At 38.1% G+C, this 13,252-nt stretch overlaps 1 protein-coding gene across 1 annotated transcript in view; it reads left to right on the top strand.

The window, feature by feature from the left end:
• Positions 1–1,316: 1,316 nt before the first annotated feature.
• Positions 1,317–13,252, top strand: part of LOC126482810 (PC4 and SFRS1-interacting protein-like) — a 44,673-nt gene continuing 32,737 nt past the window's right edge. The window contains exons 1-2 of the mRNA XM_050106565.1: positions 1,317–1,413; positions 1,932–2,074. The gene's annotated coding sequence lies outside the window, so the exon portion shown is untranslated. The remainder of the gene's footprint in view (positions 1,414–1,931; positions 2,075–13,252) is intronic.

Genomic DNA, 13,252 nt, shown 5'->3' with positions numbered 1-13,252 from the left:
ATATGTTGGGGCTGACAGTCAGTTTGTAGTCTTAAAACTCACGATGGGAGGAATAATGCTGAATGGCGAGAAGCCAATTGTAAGAAAAGAATGCGAAAGCAATTGAAGTCGATCTACGGTTCATGAGGCTTCTGCTACAAACCTCTGAGCGATACTAACTTTCCGTATCACTGGTCTCTGCAGGCTGTTAAAGTAAAACATAGTACAGTAGCGGATCCACTAATTTAAAAATTGCAAATAAATAAATAAATAAATAAAGATAGTTATTGTACAGCCTCAATATGTTGCTTTCATTCAGTCTTGCTCAGAGATTTCAGACTACAGTGTCTGGGGGGCCTTTCAAGAGAAGGTTGTGCAGTAGTGAAGTGACATCGAAGTGTGGCATTTGCTATAGGTGCATGCCATTCAAAGACGAACGTGGCTACAATATCTCTGAATACGTTGCGATACTGAAGTGGTACTGTGTCACGTGCGCTAATAGTATTCAGTGGTTGAAGGTATTTTCTGTTTGATAGAATGAGGTTCTTGTTATAACTTTCCTTTTTCCACTTTACTAAGTATTTATTAATCTTGTTGAAGGGAAATCTCATTTTTTGGCCGTGATGTTAACTATGCAGACACGCGAATAAATGGTTCAAGACGTATAACTTACTGTCGAAAGGGCGAATGGAAAATGAAAGCAAGTTCACCTAACAGCAGTTGCAGAATCTCTTGGACGATACATCTTTTGTTATCGTCTTTGAGCACACAAATTATTTTTAGAATGAACTTACTTTCGTTTCGACCATTTGTGTAGTTCCGTTTTCTCTTCGTTAACGTTTCTTATGTCGAAACTTACACAATTGAATTTATGTTTCCACACTTAACCGGATCGTGAGAACTGTGCAAGTAGGAAGTCCGATCTCGCCTGTGGAAACTCTGATCCTTAAAGGATATGGTGGGAGGATTCATATGTATGGGTGTCTGTGTGTCTATGTAATCTACAGTACAGGATTTACCTTCCTCAGCGTATCTTGGAGCACTATATAATTGTAACGGAATATACCTATTTATTTAATATAGTTATGGAACAAGTTCATGTTTTTTAATTTGTATATGTATATATGCTTGTAAATTATTTCAGTTTCCCATTGATATTTTGTAAAATCGTTGAGGAAGATGTAATTATTTTCTTATCAAAGAAACTTATAATTTTTTGACGTTTGGTAATGTAATTGATTTTCTTAGAGTTTCGAAAGGTACTCTTTATTTGCCGTTCTTCGTGTCTCACACAAATTTTTTTTAGTCGTGTTCAACTAGGACCTTTGACAGTATAGTTTTATCTTTCTGTTCTGTAGTCTTTGTTACCGGTGGGACATTTTGGCGCACTTTGGTTGTGAGTAACAGGAGCATTGGAAGAGTTATTTGAATTAGGTGAGGAGATTTAGTGTTTTGAGAAGTTATTTTTGCTACAAAAAGTCACGTCATTGCTGATCATGGGAAACGAATACAGTAACGCTTAGTGGGTTGTGTCGTGGGTATTTGTAATGTGAATTGTGTGGAACCTATTGTAATGATTTATTCTCCACTTTTTGTGTCATTGTAAAAATGGCAGTGGGACTGAGATGTCAGTAAAAAGACGCTCCAGTTTGAGTAGTTACCACAGTTAATGTTGTAGATGAATTTAGTATGTTTCTGTAGGCGTGTTGTGCTAGAAGAAGTTAAAATTTTGCTTGTAATTTGTCGCTTTAATGTTTATTCGGCATGGTGGTTGCGAGTGTTAAGTTTTTGGAAACGATCTTGCGTGCTGTGAAACTTGAAGATGTTTGCGTACTTCAGAAGATATCATTATTGATATGGGAGAACGCCCTACAGAATTGTACTCTAGTATATGATATTGAATTGATGGTTACTTTCGCGATACGTTAATGGTACCAATATTTGTGTTGCAGTGTTTGGACTCCTTGGTCTTCGTTGAACTGCAACGTGTTCAATTATGGTGAAAGCAGGCGAATTGTCTTAAAAAGAGCTGGTGGAAGTATCGCGACTGGTGTGCGGCGATACAGCCGCACGTTTTGGTACTGACATTTTGGAGGTACGTTGATATATTTGTGGAGTCAATTATTGTTTTCCTGGTAAGCACTTGTTGGAACTTTGTTCTTAAATTGTAAATTTAGTGTTCCTACATTCTAAAGGAATTGTAGTCTGTCCGTTAAATACATGTTTGATTTTTTAATATATCGGATATCTTTGCGAACTATTTAAGTAGAGAATTTTTATGCTGTTTGAATATGTCGGCGTTTTTATTGGAGAAGTAATAAGTTTCTGTTCCATTGCTTACAGATTTGGTAGATGGTCCTATGTTATATATTGTGTTTAACATTCGGGATTTCCGGTTTAGTAGTTCACAAAGAAGAATTAGGGTCAATGTTCCAGTTTTGGACGCTGTCGTAATTAGCGTATTATAGACATGAAATGTGCTGTTAGATATAGAAGTATTTCATTGTTCTTGTTCGGGGTCCTACTTCTGTGTTAAGGCCTGTTTTGAAATTGTTTTGTAAAGGTTTTTCTTTAAGCAACATATAACCGTTTTTCGTATTCCACATATTGAAGTAAAACATCCGAAGAAAGTTAATCTCTTGTGAGGTAAGGTGAAGGATTGTAGTTTTAAGTTGAATATGAAAAATCACAAAAATCATGTTGTTAAACTTCATGGCCTTTAACAGCATTTGTGGCTATATGTAGATGTGTGTCTTATTTTGACCACTTACAAAACGGGGCATTACTGAGGACTGGGATAAGACCTGTCAGTTTTGACCAATGTCATCAGAAGTTACCACAGATGGTGTATTGCAAGGATTTAACAGAATGACGGATGTTGAGAAAGGAATGCAGTACTGAGCAAACAAATGGACATGTCATGTACATCCTGTTCAACTTCCTATGAGCTGAAATGTAGAGGTTAACGACAGTACGGGATAAAATTTTGACATATGTAGATGACCTGTGTAGGTCAACTGAAATATACTATTCAAATTTTACAGGTGTTGCTTTTTTTCGCCTCTGCTACTACTAGTACCCTATTCTTCAGCTTATATTAGTACTAGTAAAGGTGAAAAGACCAAAATATGTATCCCATACTTCAGATGACCTATATTTGCCAACTGTAGAGTAGGATACTAGTGCTAGTAATACGAAAAAATCGATGTACGTAACATTGGCAGCCTTGTACCTCAGTTGAACTATGTGAAGACGAATAAAAGGGTCACTTGTCAAATTTTATCCTATACTTCAGTTGACCTGTACAAATACAAGTTTTGTTTCGCCTTTGATACTGACAGTATCAACTGAAAATTAGTTTATATAATCTCTGCAATCCGTCATACCCACATGCCACACACATCACCCTTCTCAGGTTGTGAATCTGAACATTATCCTGCAGTTTCTGAGGTGTTGGCTGAACAAACGAAATTTCTTCCATCTTGCTCTTTAAATGGCATGCAATATGAGTTTGCCCATCACTTTGAGTCCTTTCACAGTAGTAGTTTGTTTGGTCTATTCTTCTTTTTCTACTCACAGAATTCTTAGATTTCCTCTTTGGACAAAAGAACGAGGGCTGTGTGTAAGATTTATTGGCTCTCTTAAAATCCTCAGCACTGTGAATCACAGCTGTATTTGGTCTGGAAAGATTGTTTTATAACATTGTGCTCCAACAAGCCTCCTACACTATCACAAGGCCCTTTCCTGTGATCAGTAGCACTGTATAACCAGTCAGTTGGCACAAGCGACTTGCTCACTTCAGACAGCTGGTAATGATTTTTAAAATGACTTGGAGCACAATCAGAAATGATCTTCTCTGCCCCTGTTTGCAGTTGAAGAATTTTGCACATTGCTAGTAAAAAAGGTCCTTTCATCACTTATAACTGCAACACTTTTGGTCTTGCTTTGAAAATATTTCACTCCTGTAAAAATTGAAATCTGGTCATTACTCTAGTGATACCCTTGTACTTCTTGTGGGAGAGTTACAGACCAGTTCTCAGCAAAATCATGGTTCTGTAGTGTTACTGATTTCACTGACCAATTACCAAGTTCATCAATGAAACTGTCAAAGGCAACAGGTTTTTAAGTAGTTTATTTTCCTCCCATGTTGTTATGTAATTTCTGCAGAGTTATCTGCTATGTCTTCCAGGCCAAGTGTCTGTAAAGACAGTCCTCCCTTTCCAGGGCAGTCACCACCACATTCTTGAAACAACCAAGTATTTTGATTTACTTGACAGACTACCAATGACTTCACACACCCAACCAAGATGTCATATGTCACTTGCTCCAGCAAGTTCTTCAAAGTTACCACACAAAGTTCAAAATTCACGCAGTACAAACATAAACAGACATCTCTAGGTGGGTGCGGAGCTGCTCATTTAGGTCATAGTGCATGAAATTTTGATCTTCCAGTGTGTGTTCTGTAGTTGCTCTTATAAACTGCAAAAGTTTCTTTAATACTGCAAGTCATTTACCTCTTTACTTTCACAATTTTTTGACCTTCAGCTGTTACAGTTGTAGTGTCTTTTTTGTTGGCACACTGGCGAGAATGGTCCCATTTATCTTCCAGATAAAATGACTGCACTGTTTGAACTTTAGCTGCTTCTACAGGATGACCAGAATAGGGACCTGGTCTTCCAAAGACTCCTTTTACAGACCTCACATTTTTTGAATTGTCTAACATGACTTTGATACTTAATGGAATGTGGTTCAAAATGTTCTTTGAAAATGTTTCTAGAATAATAGTTAAAACTTGCACCTTTTCACTATAGGATGCACAGTATTCAACAGCTGAATTGATATTTGTGAAAAATTCCTAGCGAGAGGTGCAAAAGTGCTTTGGTCCATTTTCTTCTGAAGATGGAATTTCTACTTTGAAGACTGTGGTCAGTTTTACTGTAGTGTATTAATCGATAGCTCTAGTCATTTCTCTGTGCTTTCTTGATGCATAGAGCTCATGACTCTTCTTCACTGACCACCGTTTCTTAACAGGACTAACACATACCTCTGTAGTTGACTTATTCAGGGTATTCTTCCTCTATTGATGCAAAATCTGCACCATGAAGGCTTCACCTTGTTCAGATACTGTCATTGTGGTTATTTTGTCAAAACATTTAGAACACACAAAAGTTGTCACTGGAAACATCTTCACTTTGAAACAGCCTTCAAATGAGAACACTTATTCCCAATCTGAACAGTTTGTTTTTTGTTTCTTCTATGGATATGTAAATAGTTAGCACACTTCACTCTCCTGTGGCCCCAGTCAGAGGACATGTCAAACAGTCCTTTTCTCAAAACACACTGGAACTGTCCCAACTGGCAAATTCCTCACAAAATCACAGAACTCACTGGATGGTCTCAGATTTCATAAAAGCCTCTTCAGTAAACAACTTAGTACTGAACAACTACAATAAGAAAACCAACAATGAACAACCACAACAAAGAAAATGACAAGAAACTACAACAGAGTGAAAAGAAATAACTGCCATAAAGTGAAAAAAAGAAATAACTGCCACAAAGACAATAGATATAAACATTGCAACAAAGAAATTAGTAAGAAACAGCTTCAGTGAAGACATACATGACCCTTGAAAGTTAAAAAAAAAATTTTTTTTTTTTAAATAAAACCTGTCCAGCTTAAAAGTGGAAGCTCTCCTTTACAGGGAATGTAATGTGGTACTAATCAACAGAAAAAAATATTTTACAGATTATAATTTTTGAAAAAAAACGTAAATTATAAAGAAGTTCAGAATGCTATAGTAAAAGAACTTTGATGGGTAAGTCCAAATGGAGCATTTCTATGTAATCGTGAAGCAATTCTTTCAAATAAAAACCCCAACAAAATATCTAGAATTGTTCCAGAGATACAGCATTCTAAAATTTCTTCCAAAATTCGCATCTTCAAAATGGTGTTTCCAGTGACATCTTTGGAGGCCTGTCTCTTGGGGTAGGAATTTTTTTTGGAGAAAAGAAAAATACGCGTTTCTTATGAATTTTAACATATGCTAAATTCAATAACATCAGAGACTGAAGGTGACCCCTCTGCCTGAAGTGATACGGATAATGCCATACACGGTCACTCCGATAAGAGGCGACAATTGTGCCATACACAATGTCTAGCCCTGTCTTTTAGAAACACTTTAATTCAATTTACAATGGTGACGCCTCACTGCAGAAGGTAACCGATGTATTATCCATGGCTTGAAAATAGACATTCATTTCTAAGCGTAAACCACAATGTCGGCCGTCGAAGCTGATCGGTTGTATCCCATTTTTTCACTTGACCCAAAAAAATGTTTACAGAACATATATAACAGACCAACAAATTTGGTCTGCATTCTAAGTAGGCCGATTTTAAGTAGACATATTGAAAATAATTGTTAATTTTTTATTTCAAGATACACAATTAAGTCTAGCCTGAGCATCTTGTAATTTATCTGTGCTTGTAGCATAATAAAATATTCCACATGAATTATAAAAATATAACATTTTTAACTAAAGGTTTTTGAGTCAACCCAAAAAAGTATTTCAGTATTCTCCCAGTGAAGTGAAAAATGCACAGGAAGGCTATTGTTGAGGGAATGAAGGTTGCTTCTGCAACAAAGTTGTACAATGCTCCAAGTACATTAAAGAAATAAGATTTCTGATCGATCTCCGTGAAAATCTGTTGGGCACTGTGGCCCACGTTCAGTCTTGGTAGGAAAAAAGTTGCTGGGCTTGGCTCTGGATGGTTCAAAGATGGGGTTTCCAGTTTCTAATGAAAATCGTGATGTATATATGCAGGAAGGTATTGAAGAAGCAGATTTGTGAAATTCTAAGGCTGCATTGCAAACAATCTGCAGAAAGTGATATGCTATTCTGAAGAGAAGCAGAGCTTGGTAACACAAAGCTGCTGAATGTTAATGGGATTAGAGATACAATAACAGCAGTAAAAATAAGAAATTGGTTCCAGGAACAAACTGAATGATGATGTCATGTTTGCTTATTTTTCTGGCTCCTAAAGGAGAATTAATTGTAGATTGCTTCTAGGCCAGTTATTACAATGCTTTAGGCCAATCATTAAAATGCTTCTGTTAATTGTTTTTCTATTCCAATCAATTGCTGTAACTTGTATCTGCTTAATACATTTTTCTTAAATGCTTGTATAAAGGACAAATCACTTTTCAGCAAACAGTTACTTAAAGGCCCAAAAGTGGGTAAATGTCTGGCCATAACTAGTTTGTGGGGCAAAATGGGGAAATAAACCATTCTCATTTCAATTTTTTTTTTCTATAAAACTTGGAAGGTTTAATACATAGTCGTAATATACATACTTCGAAACAATAGAAATGATTTTTTTAAAAGTGATGTGTAAACATCTTTCCTGGAGCAATCATAAAGTCTGTTGTGAATTGTCTGTAAGATAGCCAGAGGTGGTGCCTCAAGCCTACAGTAGAAAGTCACTCTTAATAGATTTCATAACATTATTCTTCCTCACATATGGTAACTTAATGTTTTTGCAGGTTGGTTATTAGCTACACAAAATATAGACTGTGGTTAACCTTCCAGTTCTAGTCATAGTCAGAAAGTAGCATACTGTGTGATTGGCTTATTCGAGATAGTCTGCACTTCACTCCATAAGATTTTGTTCAAATTTGGTGTGTGCTTTTGCTAAATGAGATGATTTACAAATTTCTAGCTTTCAAATGCTTTGTGATGAGGGATCTCATAAGTGAAGAGCATAGAAATGTTGGATCAGTGTAACAGAACTTACATATCTTTGAACTGCTGTAAGACAGCAAATAATTGTGGAAAAGATGCAAAGCATGGCAGGATAGTGGAACAGTGCATTTGTACATAATTGGGAAGTTTTATTTGGGTCCCTAGTTTTGGTCCAAGTGGAACTTAAAGTTGCCAAGAAATTTTGTAATGAAAGTTGAAGTAGCTAGATTCCTGTTTGTGGTTGGTTTTGAAACTTCTCCTTTAGTGACTTACTTTCTAGTTAGGCTTACTTGTCTATAAAACTTGTAAGTTTTAGCACTTTTGGGCTCATTATCATTGAGATAAACAGATGTGAAAGTACCTTTGAACAGATTTGCTGCAATAGTGAATTTTGAACCCTTTTATCACTGAAGGGGTACCTCATCCATACTTGGGTTAACTACCATTTGAAAGAGCATCTTTTTCTGTGTGCAATACCAGGTTCCCATGGATGCTTTTTTCATTGGTTAGGGACTATCCAGTAAAATTTCTTATGAAAATATTTTAGAGTATCAGGAATCATTGGATTTTTAAAATAGTTGTCAGTCACAGTAGAATTAAAAGCTTGTGCAGGTCCATGGAAACTTTTGCCACTGCCAGTTAAAAAAAAACTGGCATCAGCATTGCCAAGGTGCCATGCCTGATTGCCACCCAAGACTCACCACAAGGGGAGTCACTTTCTCAGGTTCCCGAGATAGAGTAGTCGTGGGTGACCTCTTGTCTGCTCTGAGCTATGTACTGTCTCAACTCATATACATTTATTTTTCCTTAAATTATTTATCAGCTCAGTTGCAGTATTGCTTTAAACTGCACAGTGGCTTAACACCCAAACTAGTTGCCAAGTCTAAAAGTATGTTGTTTAATAAAGGTACCCAAGCCCTTGGGAGTTGACTGTTCCTGATGACCTCCATGCTATCACTGACATGACAAAACACAGTGCAGTGACTTACAATTTTCATCAGCTTTGGTAATGACTGGTTCTGGGAAACTCTCGTTGACGGTGTTGTAAATGGCACTAGTAGATTTGTGGTAAATGTGCTGATCAGGGAGCCAGCAAGTATGTTTTGAACTACCAAATGAAGCAACTCCAGAGGGCCAAAAGTATACACACAATTTATTAAATGTGTTTCTCATCATCAAATGATATTTCTCGAACATCACCAACACACAACCATGTTGTCATGCAAGCATGTGTGAAATTCTGTACTGGTTGTAGTGTTGAAACCATAACTTCTGCATTGGTTCATATATTTTGGCAAAGAAAAACTTTTTCTGAGAATCACGGGCTAATCATTTCTTCTCCATAAAAATTAATTTTGTTAAATTTCTACTTACCAAATTTCAGTACAAAGAAGTGCAGACCTGATTTCCCTAGGAATGCTGTAGGGTAGTGCGTCCAGCCAGTTGTTTTTACAATGTCTCTCATTACAGTGTGCAGATTTGCACGACTTGTTGCAAAAAAGTTTGGCTCAGAGTTAAAGATTTTGGTGTAAATACTAAAATTGTTAAAACTTTTGTGCTGGCTTGCAAAGACATCACTGAAATATGCGGTTTTCCTTTGATTCATCACTTTTGTTTCAGTAATCCCATAAATTTTCTCAAAAAGGGATGAACTGCAACAATATCGTCTATGGGTGTCAGTAATTATATAAAGCCTTTTGTAATGTCTTCACTTAAAACTTCCGGGCTGATAGGCCGTGGTCGAAGTAAAAAAACTCTCTCCTGACGTTTCGTCTCCGACTGCTGGAGACATCTTCGGAGGTAAAGCGGCGAACTGCGAAGAGAATTCGAGGAAGCGCTGATTATATATGCAGTACAGAGGGCACCACAGTCGAAATTTATCCTTGTGACCCAGGCGGCGATTCCTCTTATGTTCGACAAGACGGGTGTTCACACTTCTCTTTGTGGTACCGATGTAAACCTGTTCACAACTACAAGGAATTTTATATACCCCCAGTGTAGCCAAAGGGTGTCGTTCATCTTTTGCCGACCTTAAAAATTCTTTTATTTTCCTAGTGGGTCTGAAAGTAGTTTCCACCCCATACTTGCCTAAAACTTTCCCAATGCGTTCTGTGACCTTACTAACGAACGGAGAAAAACTTTGCCCTTGGGCGACTGTTGTTCGTCGTTGCTCCTGATTCTCTGCCTAGAGCAAAGTGCTCGATCTAATCCTTGCTAGAATAGCCATTCTTCATGAAAGTTGACTGTAGATGTTCAATCTCATCTTTTAAATAAACAGGTTCACAAAGTTTGTACGCCCTGTCTACTAAAGTTTTCATTACACCTCTTTTTTGTCTAGGGTGGTGGTTTGAATCTTTATGTAGATAACGATCAGTATGTGTGGGCTTTCTATACACCTTATGGCCCAACGTTCCGTCCCGTCGTTTAATCACACACATCCAGGAAATTCAATTGCCCATTCCTTTCTGCCTCCATAGTGAATTGGATATTCGGATTAATGCTGTTTAAATGTGTCAGGAAGGCATCCAACTCTGCTCCATGTGTCCATACTACATCGCTATGTCGATGACACGTTCGTGCATGAAATAACATCACTTTAATGCTGGGCAGAGTGCTAGCGTGTCTGAACGCAAAGTGCACCAAACACTCCTAACGATGGGCCTCTACAGCACCTGTACGTGTGTCAGTGTTAACACAGACATCTGCTACTATGTCTGAAATGGGCATGTGATCGTTGGCCCTGTATGTTGGTGCAGTGGCAGAGCGTTCCATGATATGGGGAATCGTGATACTTTAATCATACTGATGGGAGGGCGTGAATCAGTCCTCTTCCAGGGGGGACAACTTGTTGACACCTGTACTTCCTGATGGAGACAAGCTGAGGACGGCTCCATTATGCTCTGGGGAACATTCATGTGGGCATCTATGCGTCCAGTGAAGCTCTGCAAGGGACTGTAATGGCCAAGGAGTATCATACACTGGTTGCAGACCACATACACTGCTTCATGATTGTTTTTCCTGATGTCAGTGGCAAAGCACCATGTCACAAGCTCAGGAGTGGCTGTGTAGTTTGAGGAGCACAGTAGTGAGTTCCAGTTGATTTGCTGGCTCCTGTGCCAACTCCCTTATTGCTTCCCTGGCTGTGCGGTTTGAGGCGCCATGTCTAGGATTGTGCGGCTCTTCCTCCTGGAGGTTAAAGTTCTCCCTCAGGCATGGTTGTGTGTATTGTTCTCAGCATAAGTTAGTTTGTTAGTGTAAGTAGTGTGTAAGTCTTGTGATCGATGTGTTTCGTCCCTTAGAAATTCACACAAATTTGAACATTGCTCCGCTGCCACAATACGTCGCTGCTGTTCTCCGTGCCAAATCTCTCTCTCTCTCTATGTGGTGTTGGTAGCTCATCCTTTTAAACTTCCTAGCTGTTTTAACCATTATTAAGGAGACAAGAAGTTTTGCTGATTTGTAATGGACCAACTCTTCTGTGTGTGTGTGTGTGTGTGTGTGTGTGTGTGTGTGTGTGTGTGTGTGTGTGTCAAATTTTCTCAAGTGTGAATTTGTCAAGTCTGACAAGTCAGAACAATTCCCTCTTGTTTATCTGAACCTGCTGCAACTCAAAAAGGTGAAAACCACTAACCATGTGGCTACTCATTAGTCTTTGTACCTGATTGACTTTGTTTGTCACAGCCTTTTAAATTACATTTTTATTGGCACTCTGAATTTTAAGAGGGGAAGCCTCGAGAGAACACGCTTCATTCTATCAATCTTCATTAAATGAAACCTTAACCATTCATAGTTGCTAATTGCAGCGTGTATACGACCCGGGACAACCGGGAGATCCGGGAAAAACCCCGGAATTTTTTTCATCTGGGAGAAAACTGGGAAAAAGCCGAAAATTTTTCATTGTTGTAGTTTTCAGTTAAATTTTTGTTGTTTTGACTGGTAAGAACCGATATTCGAACAAAGGATATTACCGTATCCCGCTACTGCAGAATAATTCTGCAGCAACAAAACATGAACGAGAGAAAAAAAGAAAACGGAAATGAAACTTAAGTTGCAAAGGAAATGTGCTATATACAACAACTAAACACAGTGCTCAGACGAGCATCTGCCAACATCAAAGTGTGTCAGAGGCCTTAGAAAGACTATGCAGTGCTTCATAACAAAAAATTCCCTCTGATGGGCATGACGTGACTGCTGTTTAAATTAGATTTGTTTGAGCAGTTGCTTCTGGTTACAGAAGTGTGGCTGGGTGCCACTATCTAGTATTGTCCTGTTTCGGAAATATCGTAGATCCGGGGCTGATGCACAGTGCAGTCTGAGTTGTGGTGGGGAGGTGGGTCGTTTCCACGTGACCTCTGTTTATGTTCAGTGGTTTTTTGTTTCCTCCTAGTTTCTTGCTCTCACGTTAAATGAAAACAAAACGAATTTTTGTGGCTGGGAGCTAGCTAATGTTAGCATAATTACGGAAGGCTACAATATTAATTTCAGATTTTATGTCCTCCTTTCTGACAGTCAAGCATTAATCGCCTTGCAGAACAGTGAAGTTATTTTTGTCGGTTTGCTAAAGAGATTTGGCTTTTATTAAATCTTTTCCGCTGAGGCAGTCAATTTATTTGAAGCAAAGTGTTTAATTTCACACTGTTGGCTAGTTTCAACTGTTCGCTGCATTTCAAGTGCACTTATGGCATTATGCAATAATAAAGAACCAAACATGAGATAATACAGTACTGGTATTCCAAGAAAATTTGCATCCGAATCTGGACATACGAATGTGCACTTTAAGCCGAGTTATGCATTTTGATATGATTCATGAAATTCCGATGCTCTTGAAGTATTTTCTGATGTCTTGTTTCTTTTATGTCCTAATGTAAGATCTTTTAATGTTTTACACGTAGGAACATCAGATTTCCTGCGTCATCGTAGCTAAGCAAGCGTGGTGACGCCCGTTATCTGGCGCTCTCTGGCAACTGCTGAAACGAACCTATTTGTAACAGGTCACGGGAAAATGTTGCAGTTAGTGGTTTGAAAAGCGTTACATTCAAAGTAAATTTCCGTTTACGCAAGATGAACTACGTGTGAGAATGTACGATGAATTTCTTAAATCACAAAGCGTTTGACTCTCATTTAAAAATCAATTCTTTGAGGACGACCATTTAGAAGAATTTAGAGCCCAGAAGATCAGAACATTTACATCGCTATTAAATATTTACTGGTACATTTGTGTGATGTATCTTAAAGTGTAACATGAGCATAAAAGATCAACATTATATGTGGAAGCTTAGCTTCTCTTCCAGCTTATTAATCTTCTTATGTGAATGCTATGTATATTAATGAAAACCATTAACTTTCGTTACTTGTGTGTTCGCGCTGCTTAAGAGTGGTCTTGCTATTGACTGACTGCATCACGTGTCTTATGCTGTCATCGGCTGGCGAGATCACGTGACATGAGCTATGACTGGCTTACAAAAGTGCATCGCAATCTCAGTTTCAATGCTTCGGAAAGTGACATGCTGTGTTTGCTGGAATTAAGATTTAT

Source organism: Schistocerca serialis, chromosome 1, assembly GCF_023864345.2.
Source record: "Schistocerca serialis cubense isolate TAMUIC-IGC-003099 chromosome 1, iqSchSeri2.2, whole genome shotgun sequence".
NCBI lineage: Eukaryota > Metazoa > Arthropoda > Insecta > Orthoptera > Acrididae > Schistocerca > Schistocerca serialis.
Note: the sequence above shows the minus strand (reverse complement) of the source record. Positions and strands in the feature narration are given on the sequence as shown.